We start from the raw sequence: 21,786 nt of genomic DNA on the forward strand, positions 1-21,786 counted from the left end.
CTTAGGACATATTCCTTTCATGCGCCACCTGCACCCCATGGACCGCTAGATGCTACCACTCAGGCTTCTCTTATTGCCAATTATCATATGACGTTGGGTGGCCTGTCTGAGGCCCGTAATGTTAGGAGTGATCTGTTGGATCGACTTACTGCATCAAGAATTGAGGGCGGGGTACTTCCGGCAGGATTAGCTCATAGCATGGACAGGATTGAGGCTACCACCCGTGTTACAGCTAGAGGCCATCTTGAGGGTTAGATTGATCCAGCTCTATTTGCAACTATCTTAGACCTCATGACTGCTTTAATGGAGCAGGTTAGGGATGTTGTGCGTGCCCGCATTTCTTGATCCATAATAGTGTGCAGAGTCTGAGCAATCTGACAAGAATTTTATGCAACACCGCTTTTGGAGGATTAGCGTAAGTTATGGATGATTAGTTTTAGTGACTAGATGATTATCTATGGTAGTACTTTTGGGATAGAAGCAATCAGATCAAATGATATAATTCTCTTTAATATGTTCAGTTGTTGTACCCTCGAACCAATGGTTATGTATATATTCGTTAATTTCAGTTCAGATCAGCCTGGTTATGATAAGTTCATATTGTTAATTGCACTATTAACACTTAAGAGAGTGTCATGAAGTTTATGGAACTTGAGAATTCATAACTTGCAATCATGCAAGGACGGAACGAGGGAAAGACTTAAGCAAAGTAAATAAGACAAATATCCAGAGATTCTCAATTTTTTTTTCCAAGCATTATGCCCCCATGAGGAATAAGATTAGGGGCAAAACCTTGAATGTAATAATCAGGGAAGTCGTAATTAAGCTATAAGGAACCCAGAATATAATGAAGTGGAAAATGAGGATTTTAAATTAAAAGATAACCCCAATTATGGGGAGTAGGAAGAAATATTTAGACTGAGAAAACAGAAGTCGAGCAAGATAGGAAGAACCAGGATGGTACTCCTAATGGGCAATCCATGGACCTGCCTAAAACAAAACTTATACTTTTACCCCTAACCACCACCTTGAGGAAACAATGTGGTGTGAAATTCTTTCAAGACCTTTAAGTCGCTAAGCCCTTAGAGTTCCAAGGAACAAGATGACCCAGTCGAGGCATGAGCCTGGCTAAAGGAAATATAGGAATCATTTGAGATTCTAAGTGATTGACGAATCACAAAAGACTGTTTTTGTCACTTACCCTCCTAAGAGAGAGACCACCCGCTAGTGAAAAACCAAGAAAGGCACGGAGCCAGAGGTTAGAATAAACTGATTAAAGTTCAGTCAATTATTTTCGGGAAAGTACTTCCCAAGGTTATGGAGATAGTGTAAAAGCTTTAGAGCCAGAACAAAGGCAGACGAGTATGATGAATTAAGAATCTAAGTTGTAAAAGTTGTCAAGATTCGTTCTGAGGACACGAATCCTGAATGACGGGATGTTTGAAATCAATGATTATGTTGTGTTGGTTCATGAAATAATGATAAGAGAAAGGAAAATAAAAACGAAACTGAAGTGGAAAGGAATATAAAGGCAATAGAGTTTGAGGAATGATAAGGGAGTTGGGTATGAGGAAACCCTAAAGACTCGTAGCAATAGAAATAGAAAAGTATGTAATCGTCAGGATAAGGGTGATTCACCATGAGTTAAAATTGATGGTTGAAGGCATAAAAGATACATATATTTTATCCCCTGTAAGTTGGGAGGATTCGAGGAAACCTTGAGATAGTTCGAAGGATAAATAATGAGACACGGATAGACCGAGGAGACAAGAAAGTAAGAAATTAGGAAAATTGGATGAAGGAAGTGAGCTTCAAGAATGTGAAGTGGAAGACCGGTGGCTTGATGCCCAAAAAGGGAGACACCAAGTATAGAAGATATCCCAACATTGAGATGACTGTTGAGATAAATAACAAAAGTAAATTAGGAATTATTAAGAAGAAGTTCACGTTGAACACGACCAATATCTTCCAGAACTTCCTTGTTATCGTTACCAAATTAGGCAAGAAAAGCGGATAACCGTTGTTATCTTTTGGAGGCCATATTTATTGACCTCATTTTGAATACATAAGTTATTGTGAAATTAGGCATATACTATCGAGGTGGGAATGATTGAATAAGACACCCTTATCAGGGATATATGACTTGATTTATCCATGGAAGGATGCATGTACCTTTTTAAAGGTGGAATTAAGGATAGAACATCGGTAACTTAAAACGAATCCTAGGGGAATGCATAAAGGTTGGCATTTCACCCTTAATAGGGATAGTATGAGTTTTGAAAGTATGAATTGGAAAGGATTAAGGTAATAACAACCTTTAAGAATCAGTGGAGAAATTTTTCAGAATTATATATAGACAATGATTCTGGTATTAATAAATGGTATCTTGATATGCCCTGTATCTAGGGAATACAGGAGGAATGATTCAAGGATAACCTTAGAGGTTTTACAAGGAGAAAGGTAATATTCAAAATTCTCAAGAATAAAAATGTTGATAAAGGAAATATGACGTAATTATAATGATGCCAAGTGGGGCACGTGTTAAACCACGAGAAAGTATGGATCGAACCAGTAAAGGTCGAAATTGTTCAGGGCAATTAGGACCTAAGATAAAAGATGTTCTAAGTATGATTGAGAGTCAGTCGTGATAGTGATTAACCTCTAAAGACTGAGGCAATAACTTATGGAAAAATGGTGATATTTTTTTTAACTCATCAGATTTTAAGGAAAACATCTTCACATAAGCAGTGATTGAAATGAGGTAGAAAATTTATTTGGAGGTGGTTAAAATGACATTGACTGTAAGGAAATTTTACTATCAGGAAAGGCCAAAGAGGTGGCCGACACTTTAAAGGTAAGAGGATAATTATAGGCGCTTGTGCCAAAGGAATACAGTGATGATGGTTAAAGCTGTGAAGGTTGTATTATGGTTTGGAAGATTGACATTCCTTCTGATGACTGTGCAATACCCAACCGTAATAGTAGTTTGGTAAAGGTTTAATTTGTGTAATCGCCATGAGCGGGTTATCTATCTTAGAAGGTACTATCTTGAGAATAAGCCTGGACCATGTTTCAAAAGGACTAAACGAACCTTTGAGTTAAGTCTTCTATCGAAGGCATATGATTAAGAATGGTATTAACCTGCTATCGTTGCTTTGATTGAAACTCTTCTGCAATTTTATCTGCTTCATGTCATGTATGTATATCAGGATCTAGAATGTTCTTCATGAATCATGAATGGTAATTATGTTACCTCCTCAGAAGAATCCGATACGGCAGGTATGGACTCCGTATGGTTAGCTATTAAGACTTCATGGAAAACAAACGACTACAGTAGGTCAACGGTGGACCATAGTAATGCAGGAATGATTCTACGAGTAATGAGCCGATTACTTACAACCGTGAGAGTTGTATTGGAATGGATGTTGAGATTGAGTACCACTAATCGTTTCATGTTGACATATAAGTTATCTTTGATAGACTAATTAAGTCGATTATCTACCTATTGAATACTTATTCCTTCTTATCAATAGAGAGTCGTATTACTATACGAGGAAGGTTGCAGTGCAAGCATAGGATTCTAGTAACAATGATGTCTAGAATGAGATCCCAGATTCGATTTTCGATGTCGAGGGAGTTTCAAAGGTGATTGAGTATAAGATGAAGGAAGAGCATGAGTCCATAGAATGATGGACAGAATAGAAAAAATATTTAGGCATGTGAAATGCGATGCTATTATAATTGATGTTGATTTATATACATATATGTTTTGTTCTCCTATGATAAACCTCTATAGTTCAGAGGTAGATTTCAAGCCAGATATTTTGTGGCAGTATATTTTATATATATACAATTTTCTTCAAATCATTCTTTTCTCTCCTTTTCATTTTGTATAAGCTGAGAAGAACAACCCTTCTAGAAGGGGAGGTATTGCTGAATGACCATCTATCTGTGTGATAGAAGCCTAGTAGGATACCATCTATTGTTTAATTGCTTGTCAAGTACTAAAGGCTGGCCACCTTCTGTACTAACTATGAAATAGAACAAGTGTTCATGATCATAGTGATCTCTCAATAAATTCTTTTACTTCTATATGAAGGACCAAGCTTTCGAAGATGGAGGCAGCTAGAAAGGAAGTGGTACCAAGTATGGTGGTATTCCGATTCTAACGCGTTAGTGATACTAAGGTTGACGTGGTTATTAAAAGGTTATAGAATGCTAACGAGCAAAAGTATAACAGTATAATATTAGGAACGGAAGGTAGTAGCGATTACGAATTGGAAAAGAGTGGGTATTGAGAAGCAAAACCTATATCGCAAAAAGCTATAATAAGAGTCTGTGCAATAGACTTGGAAGAATTTGGAATGATCACTTAACGCGGATGAGTTTTCTCACGATAATAGATCTTATGTCAGGTATCGAGATGTCGCCTTATGAGATCCTTGAGGGAAGACAATGTTGATCTCCCTTATGTTAGGATGAAGTTGTAGAGCGCAAGATGCTCGGACCCGCAGTAGTCTAAAGGACCAAGAATATAATAGATCTAATCAGAGGACGGCTGGGAGTAGCCCAAGATAGACATAAGAAGTATGCTGATTTGACAATGAAAGGACAAAGAATAGGAAGTAGGGGACCTAGTGCTGTTATAGGTATTCCCTTAGAAAGGATGGATAAGGTTCGGAAAGAAAGGAAAGCTAAGCCCACGAATTGTTGGACCCTTGGATATATTAAGACGTATTGGGAAGTTAGCAAATGAGCTAGCCCTACCCCCGAACCTGTAGCAAGTTCATAACGTGTTCCACGTATCAATGTTAAGGAAGTGTAATTCGGATGCCAGATAAATAGGGGCATATGAGCGCATAGACATGCAACCCGACGTAACCTATATGGAGCAACCAGGAAGGGTTATAGAGTGAAAAGGAACTAGTTCTTAGGAGAAGGGTTATCAAACTAGGCAGAGTTTGGTGGTAGGACCACAATATGGGAAAATTTACTCGAGAGTTAGAAAGCGCAATGCTAGAAAAGTACCCCCAATTGTTTTCTATTTGATTCCGGGACGGAATCCTTTTAAGGAGGGGAGACTGTAAAAACCCCAAAATTTTGAACTTTTTGTAACCCTTATGAATAGTGTTTTTGCTGATATTTCTGAACAAGAAAACTTTTCATGCCACACTATGTAGGGGTTCTTGTAAGTCATATGTCATAGCCTATTTGTATATTCGAGGATTCAACTCAACTCAAATAAGAATGTAATAAGTAAATAGTGGATCTACCGTCAGAGAGATCTCACAAAGTAATATCTGTCAAAGGATTCAGAAACAAGGTTCATCTACAGACTTGAGGAGTTAATTCACTGGAAGAAGTTCAAGAAGTTGATCATGCCTCAGTGATATAAATCAAGATCGTGGATTTAATCAAGTGACAGAGATCTCGTCAGGGTATCAATTAATTACAAGGATTTAATCTGAAGAAAATCAAAGTGTCAAAGTCAAGACATGAAGAAACGTCACGGAAGTTAGTCACTCATGAACCAGACAGTACATCGAGTGTCAACGTTGAAGTGGTGGAATTGATTCATAATTGACTGTGATTATCAGAAGATTTTCAGAAGAATGGTTGCTGCTTAAGATTAGTTTTAATTCTCTATTAATTAATTAAGTCATATAATTTAATTAAGAAAATAAATTATATCTGCAAAGATTAATTTATTGATTAATTGAATTAATTGATTAATTAATTCTGAATTAATATTAATGATTTTCATAATTTTAATTGGATTAAAATCTGCATTAAATCAGCAAGACAATTGAAAATGAACTAGCATGACAATCATGATTGTCATACCGATTGTCATGCTAGGCCATTTTCAATAGTCTCACCGAAAGTTACACTAGGAGAAGGATTGTCTTTCTAGTTCATTCTGATTGTCATGCTAGTTCATTCAGATTGTCTTGCTAGTTCAATCCATTGTCCTACCGAAAGTCTTGCCAGCTATAGGATTGTCATGCCAGTTCAATTCTATTCGGCTGTTGATTAAAAAGAAGCAGAGCAGCAGCAACTCAATCATCCAGAAAAAATACAGAACACATTCAAGAACAAAGAAAAGAAAGCAGCCGCCTTGAAACATTTTATTTTCTTCTCTGCTTACATCAAGATTAAAATTCTAGTTTGTTAATGTTAAATCCAAACCACTAGAATTATTTATCTTGTTCTTGTGTAACAATCTAGCGGATCAAAATCCCTAGAACTTAATCTCAAATCGCGTTTAGCATTTGATTCTAATTATTGCAAAAATAGAAAAAGTTCATGTCGAATTTATTCTAGATTTGTGATAATTGATTTGAGATTAATACCTTGTAATCGATACAGTTGTTGTAACACCTTTCAAGTTTAATAATATTTTTATTTAACTTGAATTTTGTTTCACATTTTTTATTCCGCATTTATTCGATTATTCGGTACCGTTTGTATTCAACCCCCCTTCTACAAACACATTGGGACCTAACAGTTCTTATATGGATATTCTGAGATTTTATTGGTACTCTATATTGTATATAAGTGTATGTAAAGATCGTCAGAATCCAATTCCGAACACTTTGATTTTTTCCCGGAAATCCACTAGATACAGAAAGAATTGAGTATAAGGTAACAGGATAGAAAGGATTTAGATTAAAGGATTATAAGAGAGTATCATAAAAGGAATATAATGTATTGAGAAAGGTTCAGGAAACCCAAGTAATAAGATCCGGGGTATGATCCCTCAAACGAGAAACGAGAATGAAAGTTAAGCGAACCGTATAACAGATCAGCGGTCATTAGGCAAACAATTAGGAGTTAATCAAGGAGGTTAGGGATGATGAGATCATCCAACCAATAAGAAGAGGGCAAGTGAGGGAGGATGACATCACAAGGTGACATAAGCATGACATAAGGGGAAGGAGGTGTGGTTGATTTAAAACCACACAAAGTTCAAGGTTAAAAAGGTAATTAACCAAAAAACAAATCAAAAGCAACCAAGCTAGGCAAAACAACTCACAAACACAAAAATCATTTCACTTCTTCATCAAGAAGCTCTCGGCTTTTCTCTTCATTTTAAGGAGGAAAATTCAAAATTCAAGTTCCAAGCTTCCTTAATTAGTAAGGTAATTATCTAATACTCCTTATGCATAGATATGGCTATCCTATAAGTTTAAGCCTCCAATTCATTCTCAATCTCTTCCAAGAAATCAAGGAAGAAGATAATAAATAGTTATTTCAAGATTTTTAACTTGATTTTCTTTGTTTTTCCTTTAAGATCCAAGCATCCCTAAGATATCTCAAGGCTTCTTAAGGCTTCCTAGCTACTCAAATCACTTCAAGGAAGGTATAACATCTCCAAACCATAACTTTACTTTGTATATTAGGATGGTTTTGATTGTTATGGTAAAAGAGAAGCTTGATGCTTGTATGTTTAGAGTTTGGGAGGGAGTTGTAGTGAATTGGATGTTGAAATCTTGTTGATTAGTTAAAGGACTTAAGTATAGTTTTAAATTCAAGTTTAAGAAAAAGAAAAATTGTTAATGTTGAGTTGTTGGGATTGTTATGATGTAGTATGTATGGAGTTTTGATTGGGTTGTGATTGTGGATTGATTGTGGGTTGAATTGGAGTGTTTTAAATTTGGGAAATCGCGTAAACATAGCCGTCGTAATGTCCGATTTACTTTAGGCTGTTTTGTTCTTAACATTAGGACCCGAGAACTCCCTGCTAGGTTTTGACCATTGCCATGATTAGATATTTCATGTTACGAGCTTCGTTTTGATATGTGGTTCGTTTGATTCCAATGTACGGTTTAGGAGAAACGGCCGTTTTAAGTAACGACGTTTCGCGAACGAACCATTACCCCTCGCCTTACTTTGAAACATAGGTTAAAGACCTTAAAGGACTAATTGAAGTAAAAAAACATTTATTTGAAGTGTATTATGCAGTTGGTAAGGCACTCGCAAAAGAATCGCCTTAAAACCCTTAATGGTTAATTTATTAAAAATGGTGGAGCCGAGGGTACTCGAGCGACTTAAGTGAATCGTTAAGCGCAAAAGCGAACGTTAGGGTCTAATTGGTTAAAGTATAGATTCATAAGCGACTTTGGTTTAATTCCAACTTATATGTGGTTTATAGGTTACCAGACTCATCCCAGGACTTTTACCACCCCCAGTCGCTCAGGCAAGTTTTCTACCCGTATAACTGTTGTTGTGATGTATATGTGTATATGCATGATCTTGTGATAAATGTATATTTGTTATTAGCAAATTCTTGCGATATATTGTAGCATGTGATATGGTATATATGCATGCCTGTTCCGTATTCTTGATTTATATATTTGTTGGTTCAAATGCTTATTAGTTGCATAATACCTATGCTAGAGATAAGCAGTAGTTGTGTATACCCTAGTATAGGGGACCCAAAGGTGAACATTTTCTAAAACCGGGAGTCGATGTTCCCGAGTATATTATATATATATATTTAAATATATATATATTGATATAGTTTTCAAAACTATTAATCGAATAAGGTTTATTCGATAACTTTTATTTTATTTAATGAATATTATTATGAATATTCATTCGAGGGCTTATGACTCCTTTTATTTTATTTATTGAATATTATTTGAATATTCATTCGAGGGCTTATGACTCAATTTATATTATTTAATGAATATTATTTGAATATTCATTTGAGGATCTATGACTTCGATTATTTGTTAAGATATATTCTTTATTTTATTAAAGAATAAGGTGTCGATAATCAAACTTATCTTGATTATTCAAATAAAGATAGTACTTTCGTATAAGTATATCTTTGGTTATTTAATACTCATTTCAAGTATAAGTTTTACAACTTCTACCTCAATTCTTTGTATAAAGATTATTCTTTATGGGAATATTATTTAAATAATAATATTCAGATATTTTCTAATATATTGGGACTGATTTACTTTATTAAATCAGCATTACTCCAAACACTCTTTAAAGTGTTTTCGAGTCTTTAAAATGATTTTTAAAAGTTAGAGCGGATCCCAAAACTCATTTTTATATATTTAAGATCTTCCTTTTTAAAGGGGATTTAAATACTCGCTCAAAACCAGAGGGATCCGGCTCTGCGGTGTATTTTATATTCGCAACAAGGTTGCGGTTTTGGTAAATGAATTGATTACTTACTCAACGTTCGGGAAGTAAGTCCATCTATCGAGTCGACATAAGCAACATGGGCTCAGTGGGCATCCATGATAGTGTAAGTGGCTCAGTGGGAGTCCATCAAATGCGTAAGTGGCTGAGTGGCAGTCCAGCATAAGGCCCTATTGCGACCAGGGTGATGACCAGTGGGGAATTCGTCCATCTACTAGTAGAAAAGGTTACTTATTGGTATCTTTGCCTGATCAGCAAGATATCGGGTTTATGCCACAATTCTTTTTCCTTCCAAAAATTTATTGGATGTTACAAACTCTGTTCATACTTTACATGACAGAGGTTTTCAGGAAATGTATAAAGAAGATGTATATGTGGATATATATATATATATCGGAACTTAATGAAGTATATCATAACTTCATTTCCTTCAATAATACTTCAAAGATTAATCTATTCAAATCTTGTCTTGTAGTCTCATCTATGTGATGAACTGTTGAAAGCTCATTATAACTTGAACAGTGGTAGCTCATTATAACTTGAACAGTGGTAGTTCAAGTAGTATTTGGAAAAGATATAAGTATATTGGAGTATCTTGTAACTTCATCTTTTAAACTTATATCTAGTAAATGATTATCTTATGCATGTCAAAGATTTTCAGAAAAAAATGTTGAGACAAGGTTAGATTTATGAGATCACCTTGAAACGATAGTTTTATACAGTTATAAACTGGAACTCTGTGTATATTATGCATGGAAGAGGACTTCCAAGATTTTGAAAAGTATATATGTATATATACTGAATATTTTGCGACTTCATCGCATTAAGATATCAAACTTGGTTCATTTCTTTTGACCAAGACTTTCATGAGTACTATGAGAAGGCTCATATATTGTTAATCATTATACATATTATTTTGGTGGGCTTGATGATCACCCTTGTTTTCTTCTTTCATCACACAACAACAGATAGAAAAGATGAACAGGACCAAGCTCCCGATTCGCAAGCGGTTAGAAAACATTCCGTAGTCTTCTGGAAGCGTTGATGCCGCCGTAGCTGAGGTAGGAGCTACCAATAGGCTAGGTTTTCAACTATTGATGAACCAGACTTATGTATATTTATGAATTGTAATAATTGCAAAGAATATGTAAATTTATTCAGAAACCCTTTTGAGGTGTAATGACTTATAATTGTGGAATAAAATGACTTGTGTTATTTTTGGTATTCATCTCTGAGACTATAACTTGTGGTGTGTGTGTGTATATTGTGGGGTCACAGTACGCAGTAGTTGGTTGACTGTTAAGATTAAGTATTGATAAGGGAAATGGAACTCGTGACAACCCGAATCCCCGACCCCGAATTTGGGGGTGTTACAAGTGGGCTTAGGTTATGGAGAGGATAAGAATGATAAAGGAACTGTCGATATTAAGCCTGTAGTTGTTAAACAAAAGCCAAAGATAAAACCTGTTAAGTTTGTAGCTGTAAAGTCTAAAAATGAGAAATCAGAAGTTGAAAAGGAAGTAACTTCTGACAAACTTAAACAGGAAAAGACAACTAAAGTAAACATAGGCTTAATCACAAAGAAACAGCTTAAGCATAAGCTGAAAGATGTTAAGAATGTAAACAAGGTAAAGTCACCTAGGAAAAATAGGAATAGAAAGGAAGGTGTGAATAAAAGTAATGATTATAAGCCTGTTCCTGAAGCTCCTAGGAAAACATGTCATAACTGTGGAAGTTCTAACCATCTGGCTTCTTTTTGCAGGAAGAATAGGAACATAAACTCCTTACCTTCAAAATCAGGAGTTAAGAGTCAGTCTGTTAGATATAAGCCACAAAATCCTTGTTTTCATTGTGGTAGTTTATGGCATTCCATTTATACTTGTAAGGAATATCATAGTTTGTACTATGATTATTATCAAATAAAACCTTCTTTAAAGAAAGTTTCCATTGTTCCTTCTAGTGTAAGTTCTGATTCAAAGTCTGATAGTGTAAATTCTGATAAGAAAAATGTTAACAAAAACTCTGATGCTAAATCCGCTGCAAATGTTAACAAACTTAACAAGGCCAAAGGATCCAAGTAAGTCTGGGTCCTTAAACTAATCATTAGTGGTCTTTGTGATTGCAGGGCAACAGGAAAAATATCCTAGTTCTGGACAGTGGATGTTCAGGACATATGACTGGAAATAAAGCCTTGCTATCAGACTTTATGGAGAAAGCTGGCCCAAGTGTTTCTTATGGAGATGGCAACATTGGAAAAACATTGGGATATGGCAATATTAATCTTGGAAATGTCATCATTAAAGAAGTAGCTCTGGTCTCAGGACTTAAACACAATTTGCTGAGTATAAGTTAAATCTGTGACAGAGGTTATCATGTCAATTTCTTTGAAGAACACTGTGAAGTTGTAAGCAAATCTACAGGCAAAGTTGTTCTGAAAGGATACAGGCGTGGTAACATTTATGAAGCTAAGCTTTCAACAAGTACTGATGGTTCTGCTATCTGTCTGATGAGTAGAGCATCAATTGAAGAAAGCTGGAATTGGCACAAGAAACTCTCTCATTTAAATTTCAACAATATAAATGAACTAGTCAAGAAAGATCTTGTGAGAGGACTGCCAAAGTCAGTATTTGCTCCTGATGGCCTTTGTGATTCTTGTCAGAAGGATAAACAAAGAAAATCCTCATTCAAGAGCAAGACTGAATCATCAATTCTTGAGCCTTATCACCTACTACATGTTGATCTATTTGGTCCAGTAAATGTCATGTCTATTGTAAAGAAGAAATATGCTTTGGTCCTAGTGGATGAGTTCACCAGATACACATGGGTGTATTTCTTGCACACAAAAAGTGAAACTGCATTTATCTTGATTGATCATGTCAAGCAACTGGATAAATTGGTCAAAGATTCTGTGAAGACAATAAGGAGTGATAATGGTACTGAATTTAAGAATTTTATAATGAAAGAGTTCTGTAAAAACCATGGAATCAAGCAGGAATTTTCTGCTCCTGGAATTCCACAGAAAAATGGAGTTGTTGAAAGGAAGAATAGAACTCTCATTGAAGCTGCACGTACAATGCTTGATGAAGCAAAGCTTCCAACCTATTTCTGGGCTGAAGCTGTGCAGACTGCTTATTTTACTCAGAATACAACACTCATCAACAAGCAAGGAAAGACACCATATGAGATGGTGAAGAAAAAGAAGCCAAATCTGAAGTATTTTCATGTATTTGGATGCAAGTGTTTTGTTCTTAAGACTCATCCTGAACAGCTATCCAAATTTGATCTAAAAGCTGATGAAGGGATCTTTGTTGGATATCCACTTTCCACAAAAGCCTTCAGAGTCTATAACTTGAGAACAAGAGTGGTCATGGAATCTATCAATGTCTCTTTTGATGATAAGAAATTACTGGACTTGAAGATTTTATTGATCATGATCAGCTGAGATTTGGAAATGAAGACTCAAATTATGATACTGATAATCCTGACAATCTAAGTCCTGTTACTGCAAACTGTGATGGATTAAACTCTGATGTTATTGAAACTGTGGTGACTATGCCAAAGGAAAATGCACCTATTCAGGGTGAGCATACTCAAGATATTACCACATCTCAAGAAGCATCAGAACATACATCTGGCTCTTCAAGTTCTGTTTCATCAAGTTCTGATAAGCCAAGTGCTAATACTTCTGAAAATCTAAATACTGAAGAATCCAACTCAGAGAGCATAGTTTCAGGGGGAGCATCGAAAAATGAAAATGAATATGGCATGGATCATGGGGGAGCATCCAGTTCCAGAGAAAACCTTCCATCTGCAAAGAAGTGGACTAAATCACATACACCTGATTTGATAATTGGAAATCCTGATGCAGGTGTTAGAACTAGAACAACTACTTCAAGTGAATGTCTTTACAATTTTTTTCTTTCTCAGACTGAGCCAAAGAAAGTGGAAGAAGCTCTTCAAGATGCTGATTGGGTGCAAGCAATGCAGGAAGAGTTAAATGAATTTGAAAGAAACAAAGTCTGGACCCTAGTATCGAGACCAAAGAACAGATCTGTTGTTGGTACAAAATGGGTATTCAGAAACAAAACTGATAGTGATGGCATAATTACAAGGAATAAGGCAAGGCTGGTTGCAAAAGGATATTCTCAACAGGAGGGAATTGATTATGATGAAACATTTGCACCAGTTGCTAGATTAGAAGCCATAAGGATATTTTTGGCTTATGCTGCTCACAAAAAGTTTACTGTCTTTCAAATGGATGTGAAAAGTGCTTTTCTCAATGGAGAATTGTAGGAAGAAGTATATGTTGAACAACCTCTAGGCTTTGTAGATTCCAAATATCCAGATTATGTCTACAGGCTTGATAAAGCACTTTATGGACTTAAGCAAGCTCCAAGAGCATGATATGAGACTCTAGCTCAGTTTCTTCTGGAAAGTGGATTTAACAGAGGAACAATAGATAAAACATTGTTCTACCTCAACCATGGAAAGGACTTACTTCTGGTCCAGATTTATGTTGATGATATCATCTTTGGTTCTACCAATGACAGACTTTGCAAGAAGTTTGCCAAACTGATGCAGTCAAGATATCAGATGAGTATGATGGGGGAACTTAGCTATTTTCTGGGCCTTCAAGTCAAGCAGAATGAAGAAGGCACTTTTATTTGTCAAACTAAGTACACCAGAAACTTGCTGAAGAAATTTGGAATGCAAGATTGTTCAAGTGCATCCACTCCCATGGCCACTGCAATAAAACTGTACAAGGATACTGGTAAATCAGTAGATATTACTGATTACAGAGGTATGATTGGCTCTCTACTCTATCTAACTGCTAGTAGACCTGATATCATGTATGCTACCTGTCTTTGTGCAAGATTTCAAGCAGATCCAAGAGAACCTCACTTAACAGCTGTGAAAAGAATATTCAAGTATCTAAAAGGAACAGCTGATCTGGGATTGTGGTATCCCAGAGAATCAAATTTTAAACTAATAGGTTACTCAGATGCAGATTTTGCAGGTTGTAAAATTGACAAGAAAAGCACAAGTGGAAGCTACTAATTTCTTGGAGGAAGATTGGTTTCTTGGTTTAGCAAGAAACAAAAGTCAATTTCCACATCAACTGCAGAAGCAGAGTACATTGCTGCAGGAAGCTGTTGTGCACAGATTATTTGGATGAAGAATCAGTTACTGGATTATGGGTTAACATTTTTCAAAATCCCTATTTACTGTGATAATCAAAGTACTATTTGTATGACAGGTAATCCAGTTCAACACTCAATGACAAAGCACATCAGCATCAGGTACCACTTCATAAGGGAATATGTGGATGAAGGTACAGTGGAATTGCACTTTGTTCCAACAGATCAACAACTAGCAGACATCTTCACCAAACCACTGTGTGAAGCTACTTTTACAAGATTAGTAAATGAACTTGGCATGGTTTCAGGTTCTTTCTCTAAATCTGCTTAGTTTTGTTCTGATGCATCAGACTTTATGATCAGTATTTACAGAAATTACTCTCTTTGTGTATTATGTGCTTAATTGAAAATTGCTTAAGTACTGAATGTTGTCTGATGTGACTTTCTAAACTCTGATAGTGATATGACTGTTTATGTACCTATTCAATCCTATGAGGATACATGTGCTAGATGTTGACCTAGTAATCTTCAATATACTAGAGATCCCATGTTAAAAGTAATTATTTATGTGGAAATCTATTGACACAAGCAAATCCTGATATTGAGCTTAGTTGAGTTTACTTTGTCTATCTTATTACTAAGTCATAAACTAGAATAATGCTTCTCATCTGTTAAGTTCTGATGCTAGTAAATCTGTTGAATGTACTAAGTGCTGATAAACCTCACTTATCAAAAGAAAAGGAAAAAGAATCAAGGAAATAAAATCAGGTACTCCTTTGAGGTCTAGAGTAAAAATATGGAACGGATGACCCAAGTGCATTACTGGTATTAAGTAATATGCATCAGAAAAGCAAAATATTTTCTTGGTGACTCTTTACACTCTATGATTATTGGAGAAATACACTGATAATAGCATAAATTCTGATAAGCAATCGTGACTCACTTACACTGAGAAGCCACCGTACAATGGAATTTAAAAAGATGCACAAAATTAGCACAAAACAGTTGAGGTGGACTCAAGCATGGACTCATTCAATAGTTAGCTTCAGAATAATGACAGGTTTTTAACAAAGTTTTAGTTATGCCTTATTTCTAAGATGTACTGAAGTGAATCAGACTTTACTCTTTGTCTGAATTTAGCTTAATGCACACACTAAGCACTCCATATAAATGATGAAAATAACTGTGGTGCTCTATGTTATTTTAGATGAACAGTTTATGTGTCACATTACATAAATTCTGAGGATAAGTTCTGTTGATTGTTCTGATGATTAAGTTCTGAAGACTCTACATCAGAATTTGTGTGAAGAATTACAAGGATAGGCATTCATTTTTCAAGTTAAGAAATCATATTCTGATAACTGTTAAGTTCTGATATAAGTCTAAGTTCTGATATTAAACTCTTATCCTTTACTTGACTTATTTGTGGATAACATCTAAACACAGTCTCATTTTAAATCAGAATATGTTTGGGTAAAATATTAACAGTCTATCTAATCAGGGTTAGTAAAACATGTACATGCACAGTTATTTTTACTTGATACTTGTGTGCATTAAACCCTGACTTACACTTTCAATGACTGTTTTTCGTCTTCCCCGTCGAGGGAGACGAGGTAGAATTAATTCTACATGTCAGCATTAAATTTCCCTGCGTCTCCTGGAATTCTCTTGCCTATATAAACAAACACTTCACAACAGTCTACACATCAATTCTTTTCTCACAAACTCACCTTCAGTTTCTTCATACCAACACAATCATGGTCAACTACAATATGTTTTTGAACTACGAAACATTCAACATGGAGCTGAGCTGTGAAGCCTGGCAGCAGGAATGGCACGTCACTGCCATTCCTGATGAGATTTGGGACTCAGTTCCCCAGGAGGTTCTTACCCACCTCCTGTTCTTCTACATGGACTACCATCGCCATCTGGAGCGATTGGAGGAGGAAAGGCTGGAAGCTCTCCGCCAGCAAGAGCGAATCATCAGACTCGCTATTTTGTTTGTCAAGAGTAGCAAGAAGAAATAACTTATTTTCTTCTTCCTATTTTTCTTCATCGTCAGCCTTGCCCTGCTTCTTGAGCTAGGACTAAGGCTGTTGATGTTAGGTTTAGAAGCTTAGGACAATCTTGTAAAGTTCTGATGTAATTTAAATTTCATGAATGTATTCTCTTAATATATTAATGGAATTTCTACTTTTTGCAAGTTCTTTTTATCTCTGAGATGTTTGTAATTTAAATGCACTGATAAATCCTGATAAATCCATATTCTGATGACCATTTCCATTTTAATTTAAATTAAGTTCTGATCTTATAATATCAGTACTTATTTACTTAATTTAATTTTGGTCATCCTCTTACTTGAATTTTTCTCAAAATATTGGTGTTGCAGTGAAAAATAATTGAATAAGTGGGAACAGTCTCAATTTTGAATTAAAACTGATTTACCTCGATTAATGGAATTAATGGGTAAGTGGAACGGTTTTTTCTTGAAAAACTACAAGTGGGTAAGTAATGATTACTGTTTTCCCGTGCCCATTAACTATTCATTATTACTGCATGTCTGACAGGTGTCCAACGGTTATATTTTTTTACAAGTATAAGAAAGAGAGAAGATTTTCTAATCTTTTATTTACTTTTACACTCTATCTCTCTTTCTTTGCTTTTACTCTCTTTCATCTCCTGACGTTGGTTTTTCATACAGACATTTTATCAAACACCTAACATGCACTCTTAAATCTCAATTATTCTCATGGCACCTAAGGATTTGATCATTGATGGAGCTAAATTTGTTCCAAATAACTATGCTGCAATTCTTGATCATGCTGAAGCTCCGTCTGAGTTGCATTTTGTGCAAGATCTTCTTGCACACAGTGAAATTGGGTATGCATTGACCCAACCTTCAGTCTTTTCGAGCCAATAAGTTCTGGCACTTTGATAATGGTGGTACAAATGGTACTCCCAGTATTGTTTTCGAAGTGGATGATTCTACACATGTGGTAACTCCTGGTACAATTCGCAAGGCCCTACATTTATTAGAAGGATGTACTTTTTCAATCCCGGAGGAATCAGCTCTTCAAGAGTTAATGGCCAGTTTGGGGTATGAGCAGAGTTTGGCAAAGCTTGGGCAGTTGAAACGGGCTCATATCAGGAAGGAATGGAGCTTCTTCTTCGACTACATCACTAAAGCTTTTGGGAATAAGTGTTCCAACTTTGATGACATTCCTATAATGAGTCAGCACATCGGGTATGCTATCATTAACCAAACTCATTTTGATGTTGCAAATGTTGTGATAGGTTTTATTGGGGATAGGATGACAGAAGATAGGAATGTTGTCTACTTTGCTAGATTTTGTCAGCTTATATATAATTTTTGTTGTGCTGATGAACCTCAACCTACCACTGACTTAACTCCACCTTTCAAAATTGCAAAACGAGCCTTTAATGACTTGGTAAATGCTGACCTTAAGAAAAAGGTGGTTAGACCTTTACAGATTCCTCAGTCTGTAAAACAGATCTTGGTAAATACTGATCCTGAAATCTATAGATCTGTTTATCCTGATGTCCAACTCACCACCATATCCCAAACGCCATAGCAACCATCAAAACATACCACTCATACTACTCAACCTACCCTCAGAACATATCTCAAATCATATCTCTCAAGTTCACAGACAGCTCAACCTTCATCCTCAGCACCTACTGTGAAGCCTTCATCTTCCAAGCCTAAGAGGACAAAGACTGTTCCTCAAACACCTCAGAAGAGAAGGAGGTTTGTTTTGAGAGATGAATTTGATAGTGAGGAACAGGTTTCTACTTCAGAACCTGTTGATAAAGAAGCTGAGAAAGTTCCTTCTCAGAAGGATTCTGGAATTGGGGGATCTAAGCTTCTCAAAAAGCTTAGAAGAATGACTTCTGTTGAACCTCCCAAGGAATCCCCACCTTCAAAGAGATACAAGAAACAGAGAGCTAAAAGGCCAGTTTCAGATGATGAGGAAGCAGCAGCTAAGGAAGGAGATCAGGAATCTCTGATCTCACAAGAACCAGAATCTGCTCAAGCCACTGCTTCTCCATTGACTCCAACTCAGGAAGCATCTACTGAAATGGCTAACACACCATCTGTGTCTCCTAAGAATGTATCTCCTGTTGATCCAGGCACAAGTGCTGAAATTGATATTCAGAACTTGGTTGTGCCTGAGGTACTTTACTTAGAAGCTCCAACAACAACTAATCCATCAACAACACCTGTTAATGATGCTGTTCAAACTCCAAAATTATCTACTACACCTTCTCTGCATCTAAATGATGATGATCAGAATATAGGCGAGCATCAGGATATGGCTGTTGATCAGAACTTTGAACCAGATCAGCACTAGAGGATGATGCTGAAGCCTCAATTGTTTCTCATACTGTTGTTTTATCAGAATATGCTAATTCTGCAAGTTCTGATGCTGCAAATACTGGAGATACTGGTGATGCTGCTCCAAATACAGATACTGATGAAGCAGGTCCTTCAGGACATGCCCCTTAACAAACTGTTCTTAAATCTGAACTAGTTAAGAAGTTTGTCATCAGAGAAGCACCAGTGCCTTGGAGTGAAACTCCTGCAGGACAGGAGTGGACTAAGGAATGGAACTCAGTTACCTATGCTCCATCTGCACAACATCTTGCTGAGCACCTGACAAAAGCTGATGATTTCAAAACACAGCTTAGAGTCACTGCATTGAGTTCTAAACATCTACAAGGTCTCCATTCAACTACTCATGCAGATTTACATAAAATTCAGGAAGAATTGCTCAAGCAAGAAATGACTTAGAAAATTGACAAGAAAAAATTCTTTCAACCTACCTTTGACAGAGTTGCTTATATTGAGAAGACTCAAGAGAAACAACAATCTCAGATTGATGAAATTTTGAAAAATCAAGCTGCTCAGCAATCTCAACTTAATGAAATCCAAGCCTCAGTGGAATTGCTTGTCTCTCTTCTTTTACCTGCTGATGGCAAAAGGGGGAGAAAGTAATTAAGTCCAAATGCAAAACTGATAAGACACTGAAGGGGAAGGATGATGAAAAAGATGACCAAGGAAACCCTGGAATGGGTGAAGGTCATAGTCGAGGTAGAGGTTTCTCATCAAGAAAAGCTGAAATCACAAGTCACAGGACAAGTTCTGATGCTGGAAAAAGAATTACTTCTGCTACTGGTAAAAGGATAAGTTCTGATGAACTTTTAGATCTTGATGAAGAAATGTCAAGACAATTATTTCTTCAGGAGAATCCAGGAATGGACTTGGAGAGTCTAATAGAAGAAGAAGCCATACTTAAATCAAAAAAGGCAAATCTAAATCTGAAGCTTCTGGTAAAAAGAAACTTCCAAAACTCAAAGGCATTGTGATAAAAGAAAGGAAAAATCATGAAGCAACCATGGCTAAATCACAACTGCAGATAGATCCAAGGTCCAAGGGCAAAGAGAAAGTTGGTGAACCTATCAAGGTTTATGTGCCTCCTGAGAATGAAGAAATTACTGATGAAGATGATGATCTTGCTCTGACTTCAAGAAAAGTTTTTAAGACAACCTCTGACATGACTCAAGTTGTTCAGAGTCAAGAGATAGTTAGTTCTGATATTTCGAAGAAGCAAGTAACCTCTGACATAGCTCAAGTTAACTTGATATCAGAAGATAAATCAAAGGAAACCTCTGACATTGCTCATGTTAAACCTTCAAAGAAACTCCTACCAGGATTCACCAAAGCCAAACAGACTCAACCTTTGAAGACTGCTGCAAGTGGTTTTGAAGCAAGAGTAGTTACTGGAAAGGAAGCAAGAGATAAAACTGGATTGGGAAGTGTTGATGAAAGAAGAATACAGAATACTACCAATGATCCAACTTCCTTAAGTGAACCAGGTATTGGAGCAACTCTTGAGAGATTGAATCAACTGGAATCTGTACAAATGGTTTACCATACCTACTTGAAAGAACACATCTTGTTGTACTTCATGACAGATGGTAGGGTTTATCATATAAGGGAAAATGTCATTCCACTGAAGTATTTTGAAAAACTGGATCATGTATTATTCTTACTTCAAATGAATGATAGAATAACAGAAAGTGCTACAAACTATTTGAAGAATCAGATTCCGAGACAGAAAAGGCTTTATTCTGTTAAGTCTGACAGTAGATATCTTCCAAAGTACAGAGATCACAAGGGTGATATAGTTGAAATGAAGCCCAACACTGCTAAGATTATGACTACCTTTCTGGGTTACAGGGCTGTGGAATTCAATCTTGAGTCTGATAAGGCATATTTGATCAGACTGGATCAGGATATAAGAAAAGCTAGAATTAATGATCTCAGGGCTACAATCTTTCAAATTGGTGAAGATACTGCAGAACTTAAAGATGCTAAAAGAAGGATGATTGATGAACTTAGATATGCTGAGAGATGTTTGTTGAAGAACTATCTCAGAACAACTCCTGACATCAGAGAGATCAGAAGATGAAGCCAAGTCAAGATCTACAACTGCTTAAATTCTGATATGAATACAGACTGAAGTTGTTATCAGAAGTTAAAGATTGGTAAAGCTTTAAGGACTGTAAGTTGTAGTTATCTAGTCAAATTCTCATGCATTTGTACTTAATATTTTTGACATCATCAAATATATGTTAAACTTGTATATTATGCTAATTTACAAGTTGGGGGAGATTGTTAGATATATTTGATAATGTCATGGCTAATGTGATTTATGTTTAGCTTTCAGATCTTACTTAAACAGGATAAATCAGTACTTACTGGAAGTCAGGACTTAAGGATATCAGTACTTATATTATCAGGAGATAATCATCAGAAGATGGATATCAGAACTTAAGTACTGAAGGATGTTCAGATAAGGAAATCAGCTGGTTAAAGGATAGAAGATCGAGATAAACATAAGAAGAGATATGCATGAAGAAGGAATTCTATGAAGAATAGAATACTTGGAAGAAAAGATATCTGATTGATATATTTTAGGAAGCAGAATTATATTCCATATCAATTAGCGATTATCTTGTAACTGTGTAGTATATAAACACATACATAGGGTTTACACTATAAGTGTTATCAAAAACGAAAAGACTATTCATTGTAACCCTAGCAGCTCTCGTGATATTTGTTCATCACTGAGAGAGAACAGTTCCATACTGTAACAGAATTTATTGTTTCAATAAAGTTTGTTTTCTGTTACTTGAGTTATTAAAGTTCGATTTGATTGTACCATACACTGTATTCACCCCCTCTACATTGTGTGTGTGACCTAACAAAATCATAAATCATCATAAAAATAAATAGAAAGATATGACAATTATCTATATTTTAGTTTGAACATATAAAAATTAAAATACTCAAATTATATCATATTTACATATCCAAACACAGATACCACTTCACTGGATAATTACCAAAATTCATATAATAAGTACATAATATTTATTATTAACAAAAATAATTACACGT

This window comes from Apium graveolens, chromosome 1 (assembly GCF_009905375.1).
Source record: "Apium graveolens cultivar Ventura chromosome 1, ASM990537v1, whole genome shotgun sequence".
Lineage (NCBI taxonomy): Eukaryota > Viridiplantae > Streptophyta > Magnoliopsida > Apiales > Apiaceae > Apium > Apium graveolens.